The sequence below is a fragment of the Cololabis saira genome, chromosome 10 (assembly GCF_033807715.1).
Source record: "Cololabis saira isolate AMF1-May2022 chromosome 10, fColSai1.1, whole genome shotgun sequence".
Lineage (NCBI taxonomy): Eukaryota > Metazoa > Chordata > Actinopteri > Beloniformes > Belonidae > Cololabis > Cololabis saira.
In genome coordinates this window covers 21,215,634-21,223,469 of record NC_084596.1, presented here as the reverse complement: position 1 = coordinate 21,223,469, position 7,836 = coordinate 21,215,634, and the positions used below count along the sequence as shown (strand labels likewise).

Sequence of the window (7,836 nt, the reverse complement as noted above, 5' to 3'; positions counted from 1 at the left end):
GCTTTAAGGGGCTTAATCTGCTGATTAACATGCCACCTGCAGCTTCTGCAGAAATGGAGATTCTGCAGTACCTGGCCAGACTAAAGTTGTCCAATCTACAGCTTTGGTAAGCCTGTGTCCACTGCAACCTATTCTGTCCCCAGGTTCAAACGCTTTTATGCTGTGCATGGTTGTAAAAAGTGATTGCTCTGGTTAGTGTTATTGTCATCCTTCCAATCACTCTCGACAATCTTCAACTGGCAACACTCATTAACAATACATTTATACCTTAATTATTAAACTCCAGGAAGTCTTGGGGGTGAGACTCTCACGAGATCAGCAAATTCACCTGCCTCCATCAATGATGCCAACGTTACAAGATCAGACCACCCCCACTGTGATATACAGCACTGACATTCCTGACCTGCAGGATTTTATACACAGAGCTGTTGCCACATTAACAACTTACTTTTGAATCCATAATTATTTAGGTTTTTCATGAGCTTATATCATCACTTTAATAAAACAGGAACAGTCTTGATTAGTGTTTCTGCATTATAATAAAAAATAGAGTTTAGTAAGTCAAACATTGTTTATTGTTGCTTTACAGTAACAGTTGTTAGTTCTCACAGTTTATTTCAGCTCAGTTTGACACAGACGGTACCTTGAAAGGACTACGCACACACTGTAACACACACACACACACACACACACACACACACACACACACACACACACACACACACACACACACACACACACACACACACACACACACACACACACACACACACACACACACACACACAGTTATAAACAAAAAAAGAAAAACATAAAGGGTGTGTCGGGAGTAGGCTTGACTGATTCAACATTCAAGCTCCAGATTGCAACAACATATTGATTTTTGTTTTTATTCCAACCTTCAGACCATGACAGAGCACTGAAGTAAAAACAACCTGACCCGGTGGGATTTTGCTGCTAAAGACACTTCCTTGGAAGATCTACCGGGAGAGTTTCTCTGTCACTCCTAATTTACATCACCCAGCTCCAAGACTTCTCTTTCTGTGAGCAGCTCAAATGCATCATTTCAGAAAGTCCGGTTAGAAATAAAGCCTTCGATTGTCCTTTAGGACGGTTAGGCCAGTTATAAAGTAATAATGATGAATGATCAGTGAAGTAGAATCTGTTCAATCAAGAAGAAACCTGTGGCTTCTGCTTTCAGCTTGGATGCGGAGCCGCTGATCACAATCTGAAAAACTGTAATTTCAACTTCACTTTCAAGATAAAGTTCTACAGAATTTGCTAAAACACTACTTTTTTGTGATTGTGCGTTCCAGTGTGTGTGTGTGTGTGTGTGTTTGTTCTGGCACATCTGCTGTTCATACTTCCTCCTGCTGTGATTGTAAAGCCTCCTATCATCTAGTAAAGCAAACACATCACCTACTGTAACAATAATAAGCGACATATATGTACAACACACACACAACCACGGGGTGCTGGACTCACTGTAGGAAAGATGGGGGAGAGAGAAACAGTGCAGGAATAGAATAACATACCTGCACACACACACACACACACACACACACACACACACACACACACACACACACACACACACACACACACACACACACACACACAAAACGGTGAAGTTGTGAGATCAATAGCTTCTTTGTCCACCTTCAGTCTGCAGCTGATACAACCAGAGCCTCATTTCTCTCTTTCTGTTTCCTCTCCTCTTCTCGTACTGCTTTCTTCTCCCCTGTAAAGGAAGAGAAATACAGATCTGATTAAAAGAATGAGAAACGGGGAGCCAGATGTGACCTGCTGTCAGGATGAGACAGTCAAGGGCGTTTTAAAAAGTAAGGGTGCAGTTTTACTGCACCCTTATTTGTGTGCTATGTTTGACTTTGACAACATTAACGCTTTGATCAGACTTGAAACAAAAAGAAAAGGGTGCAAATATAGGGTGAACTAAGAGTGGATCTCCAAGCAAATAAATGATGCTGGCACAGAGAGCTTTGATATCAACCAGCTGCTTTAGCTGTTAATTTAATCGGTTGGAGCCAAACTTTTCAGCGTTATCTTCGGGCCAAGACTCAGCTGTCGTTGCCTTGATTTAGTAGTTCTGTGTCGTGTTGTGTTGTACTGTATGGACACAAACAAGCCAGTCTCAGAAGGAACTGTGTGTCAGGTATGTTTGCACACATGTCCAAAATGTTGCATTCCTACAATAAAAGGTGCATAAAGTGCAGGATTCACAGGGTTACCAGACATTCCCATTCACTTCATGAAAATGCCCTTTAGGGAAGTGGGTCTGGTAATGCTCCCATTTAGACCCCTTTCCACCAGTACGAACAAAGCGAACGAACCCCAACAGAGCAAAAGGGGGCTCAAAACAGTACAAAACAGCCACTATTAAAAACAAATAAGATGGCTGCAGAATTGCCTACAAAGTTTATTTGTAAGGCACATTTCACATACAAGACTTTATAAAGTGCTTTACATAAAAACATTAAAAAGTGCATTTAAAACGTTAAACAGACAGACATGTGTTAATAAATGTAAAAACAGATGAAATGTAGGGAATATAAGTTAGGTCATTTTAGGAGATAACTGAAATGCAGCAGTAAATAAAAAGGTTTTAACCCTGACTTAAAGTAACTGAGAGTTTCAGCACCCCTGATGCATTCTGGGAGGTTGTTCCACAGGTGGGGGACATGGACTGTAAAAAGGCAAGGCAAGGCAAGGCAAGTTTATTTATATAGCACAATTCAACACAAGGTAATTCAAAGTGCTTGACATTAAAAGCAGAGAGACATAATTAGACAGTAAATAACAAATAAGATTGAATAAAATTATGAATAAGATGTGGATGTGGATGTGGAAAAAGCCTCTAGGTCACGTGACCCATTGGTTTTTCTTCTTGGGATGCAGCCATGTTGCTCTGGAAGCCGGGAACAACGGGAACACACCCACCTCGTGTCTGGCAGACGTTTACAGTATAATATATTGTGCAGTTACAGTGGCTGTTGTATTACTATGTTCTGTATCCGGTACAGTATGTTTTATTTGTCTCGCTATGCTGTGGCGCTCCAGGAGGTTGGGCGTGTCCTGTCGGCTGATTACTCACACCTGCAACTCATCAAACAACCTCCACATAAAACCAGATCCTCACCACAATTCTCCGCCAGATTGTACTGCTCTCTCAGGTTCAGTAACCTACATCCTCCATCTCCGGCTTTTGTGGCTTACCTTCCAGGAAGTCAGCCATTTTTTTCCAAACTCACAAAACCGTTACCATTTCTGGCTGTAAATAAAATATCCTTTTATCTACTACCACCTCTGTGTCGGAGTATCTCTCAGATCCCACTCTTGGTCATTCTTGGCCAGCATTTTTCAAGAAAAGTCTTTTTATGTAAAGCACTTTGAATCGGTCATTACACGTTTAGCCATTGCTGAGTTAGATAGACACAAGTTAATGGAGAGTAAATAGTTAGAGAGTTAGATGGTTACCAACCATGTAAGTTCCGGGTTGACGCTAGGATCCGTTGCATTTCCTCGACTGACCGCTAGAGGCTGACTGCAAAAGCGAGTCAATCTCCATTGGTGTTCATGGTAAAATGTCCAGCTTTAGAGCAGAAATGTATTTACAGCCTGGTTCAAATAAACATTTTGGTCTTAATTGACACACGCATTTGACTGTCTTCACGCTCTCATGCCATACATTCAATTTCTCACGCTGAAAAAAAGTATACAGTTTCTCTATCTGAGCTACCCACTGCTTCACGCCAAATACCACTTCCAATCCATCAGTTACGCCTGTTACGCATGGCTTAATTGGTGTTCCGTTCCCCTACTGTACACACCCGCCTACAATAGGTGGCGCTCCTAATGATGCTGCACTTGCCGGCAGCTGAAGAAGAAGTGGACTACCGCCAATTTAGGAGAAGAGGAGGGAGAAGGTGGTGTCCAAGGTGTTGAAGACGAGTGTCTAATAGGACAGGCTTGTAAATATGCAGGTAAATATGTGTCGTAATTGTGCTCTCAAACCTAAAAATAAAGTTTCTTGAGCTTCTGGTTCTTTTTTTTCTACTACTAATTACCAGCAATAATGATACTAGGATTGTTAATATTGTTATTATTAGCCTTGTTAAGATTTGATCAGATGGCTTAAATGTGTTTTTCACTGTGCATTTTCTCTGTACCTTCAGACAAATGTACCTTTGACCGAAAAATGTGCATGAAAAAATAAAGCTTGTATCGACATTTGATTCTCTTCTCTGGTTTTTTCTTATGGTGATAAAAGAACAAGGCAAATCTTTCAGCCTGGTTGTTTTTGCTGTAGATGTTATTATAATTATTATTATATTATTAAAGGAGCTTGAGGCTCCTTTTAAGAAATGAGACTCTCTAGCGCCACCCTTCACCACGACGGCCGTTGGGGGTACTGCAGCCAACAGTAAGACCGGCACGGGAGAACGGGGAGAACGTGCATGCAGCGTCATGTGACGTCACATCCGCAGCCCAGCGCAGGAAATTCCGGCCCGGAATTGCAGCACATTTTGCAGCACACAGCCTGTTCAAGGCAACGGAGAGATACACTAGAGGGCTCATTCTTTTTGATTTGGAACGCTTCATCTGACATTATTACTAGAAAACTTGAAACATTTACGAATTATTTTCATAAATCCTGCCTCAATCCTGCCTCAAGCTTACATGTATATATATATATATATATATATATATATATATATATATATATATATATATATATATATATATATATATATATATATATATATATATATATATATATATATATACGTCCTTTTCTTTTTATGTCTGTTTGTCTTGTGTTGCCGTGTCTGTCTTTTTTGCTGCAACACATTTCACCACTAAGACACATCACACAGACGTTACAGCAGTCACCACACTACACACACTGCATCCATCACTGTCTGGCACACACTCACTCACTGTAAGAAACTCATCTGCTGCAGGATTAAAATGCATATATATGTCATGGATAAAGATTTTTACCAAATCATGGTACTAACCACTTATATATAAGCAGACAGATTTTTTTTTTAAAAAGAAAGAAGAGAAAGAAGCTTAAAAATAGCGATTCACAATCCAGTGACCTAAAGCTGTTTTTTTTCAATACGGTATATGGTTCAGACCAAAAGATGATGAAAACCTTTTCATTCCCCGGAGAATTGGCAGCAAGTGCTAGCCAACAGAACCCTTCAATAAGGTCTGGACTGTTTTAAAAATCAATATGACAAAGGCACATCAGAAACATCCACTGTTAAGCGTTGCAGTGAAACTGCTGTGTGACGGGGTTGCAAAACAGTGAACTATTAATAGTTTCCTTGTGTGTAAATTGCTAACAAAATGAACCAAAAATTCCTTGTCACGTGTCCAATCTCCCCCCCCTTTCTCTCCCTGGGCCGCAGCTTTGGCCTGGGGAAATATTTCTTCATATTGGCATCAACCTGGAAGGTAAAATGTTGGCGCTTGGTGTCAAGTTATTATTGCGAGCAAACCACACTGGAATATCAGCATGCAGCTCCAGACACACCTGCGACCTCCCGAGACCTCTTTTTTCTTTTTTCTTTTTTTTTTTTTAGATCCACAAGGAACACTTTACGAACAGATCTTGATTTAAACAACAGCATGAGCTTTGTGGCCAGTTTGCTGTAAATTAGAAAAGTCAGTTATAAAACAACGTGAAAATATTCAGGTAGTAAGAAGCTTTTTGCCTTATAGTTGCTCTTCCAGCAGGTCTGGTCTCAGGTGGGTGTGTGCTGGTGAGACCACACCAGTATCACTTTCTCACAACAACAATGGTCCTCTGTTGTTTCCTCCTTTTAGCTCCCCCTCTCTCCTCTTTCAGACCTTTAGCATTCTCACCTCTCTTTACAGAACTGCCCCTTAACCTTCCCCTCTTTCAACACATTTCTTTTCTACTTCAGAACAGTCCTACCGTTACCCTCGCCCGGGAGGAAGTTCATTCAATCTTCATGACATAAAGAAGGACTGCAGTGAGACATAAAAGAGACAGACTTCAAGGTCTTCTGTGTGTCCAGGGTATTCCAGGAACTCTGTGCTCCAGTAACAGATAACAACCCACAATGCAGGTCACTGAATCCAAAAAGCAGCACAAAATACTTTCTTTCATGTTAAATGATCAGTTTCGGCTTAATTTGAAGTAATATTTGAAAACTTTTAGGACGGATCGTTTAGCTTTAGCAGTCTTCCATCCCTGCTATTGACAAAAACCACCCAAAGTAACTCATCCTGGTGGTTTCTGGCTTTACAGCACCATGTCACACATCTGGCACGAATTAAACTAGTTCACAGAGTGCGCATCATAAACCCATAGGGAGATTCAATGAACTAAAGATCTGTCTATCGTCCACTCGTAGCTGAACAAAATAACCTTTAGCACTAAAATGTGTCCTGACCTGCTGCAGTACTGCTGAGCTAAATCTGGGACCTCTCATTCACTGTACTGTTTCTAGGATAGTCCCAGATTAGTAAGTGAACTGGGTTAGTTCTACAAGGGCTTGATCCAGTATGTTCGGAGGACCACAGTGCCTGTGGGACAGCACACCTACTTCCTTTAGAAAGTTCTCCCTGGTGAGGAAATGTGCTGAACGGACTAAAAATACACAGACCGGCGTCTGGGTGATAAGTAGAGCACATTCTGGTTCAGTTTCTTGACCTGTGGGTTTTTTGTTTCCTTGTAAGTTGTATCATATAAGATTTATGAACAACAAAGCAATACATGATAAATTCTCAAGTGAAAACTATCTTTTCATGCTCTGTAAAGCAATCATTTTGTTATTTTCTTTTTTTCCACATTTGCTATTTGTTTTCATATACTTCTGACCAGAGCTGTCTGGGAGATTTGCAAGGCCCTGTGCGAAATGGCCGGGGGGGGCCTCGCTAAATTTTTGGGTTTTTCGGGTCGGATCGGGTGTCTATATGTGCAATTTTAACTCTCCAATTAGCAAAATACTGGATATAAACACATACACACGTTTCATTATGAAGCATTGCATACCTTCACCTGCCTCATCATCATCTTGGCTTGCCTCGACACGGGGCCCCGCGGCTGCTTGAGACCCGGTCGGATCGGTGATTTTTGTAACAAATTTATCAAACCAGCCTTTCAGAGATACATTAAATTCTTCCATTTTCTTTCGATTTTTTCTTTTTTCATTCCCTGATGGATATTTCCTGAATCTGTCTCGTTCTCTTGACATTGTGTGACAGTTTGTTCCTGTGGCAGAGTGGAGGAGCTGCAGCCACTCAGGCTGACGGGACACAGGTGTGGCCCGTCAGCCTCTCCACCCTGCCAGCCTTATAAGAGGAGAAGCTGCTGCTGAGACTGGTGGTCAGACTGAAGCTGCTGGTCGTGGTGCTTGGGCATGTGTGAGAGTGTGTTTTGGGAATAAAGGGTTCTGCACAAAACTCTGTGTCCTCTCCATCCTGTTGGTCGGGCCCCGTGGCACTCGCCCTGCTACACTGGCGCCCAACGTGGGGCCCGACGGGATGGAGAAGGGAGGCACGGAGCGGGCCCTGGAGGCGCTCGCCCATGCGATGGCAGACCTGGCAGCCGTGCTTCAGAGCCAGGGGGAGCGGCAGCTCGCGGCGCTAGAAGCGCTGGTGGCCGCGGAGCGACCCACCCCTGCGCCACGCTCGAGGTTCGCCGCAGCAGCGCGGGAGGAGCTGGCGGCGCCGCAGCTGAGAGGCCGGGGGCAGAGGCCGGGAGGCAGAAGCTGCGGGCCGTCAAGCGACTTCTCCCGAGTCGGCGGGACCCCCGGAGCGGCCCACCCCGGCGCCACG

General features: G+C 42.8%; 1 protein-coding gene across 1 annotated transcript in view; it reads right to left on the bottom strand.

Annotated features, from left to right (window-relative positions):
• Positions 1-675: 675 nt before the first annotated feature.
• ca8 (carbonic anhydrase VIII) overlaps positions 676-7,836 on the bottom strand; it is a 28,328-nt gene continuing 21,167 nt past the window's right edge. The window contains exon 9 of the transcript XR_009783266.1: positions 676-1,741. The gene's annotated coding sequence lies outside the window, so the exon portion shown is untranslated. The remainder of the gene's footprint in view (positions 1,742-7,836) is intronic.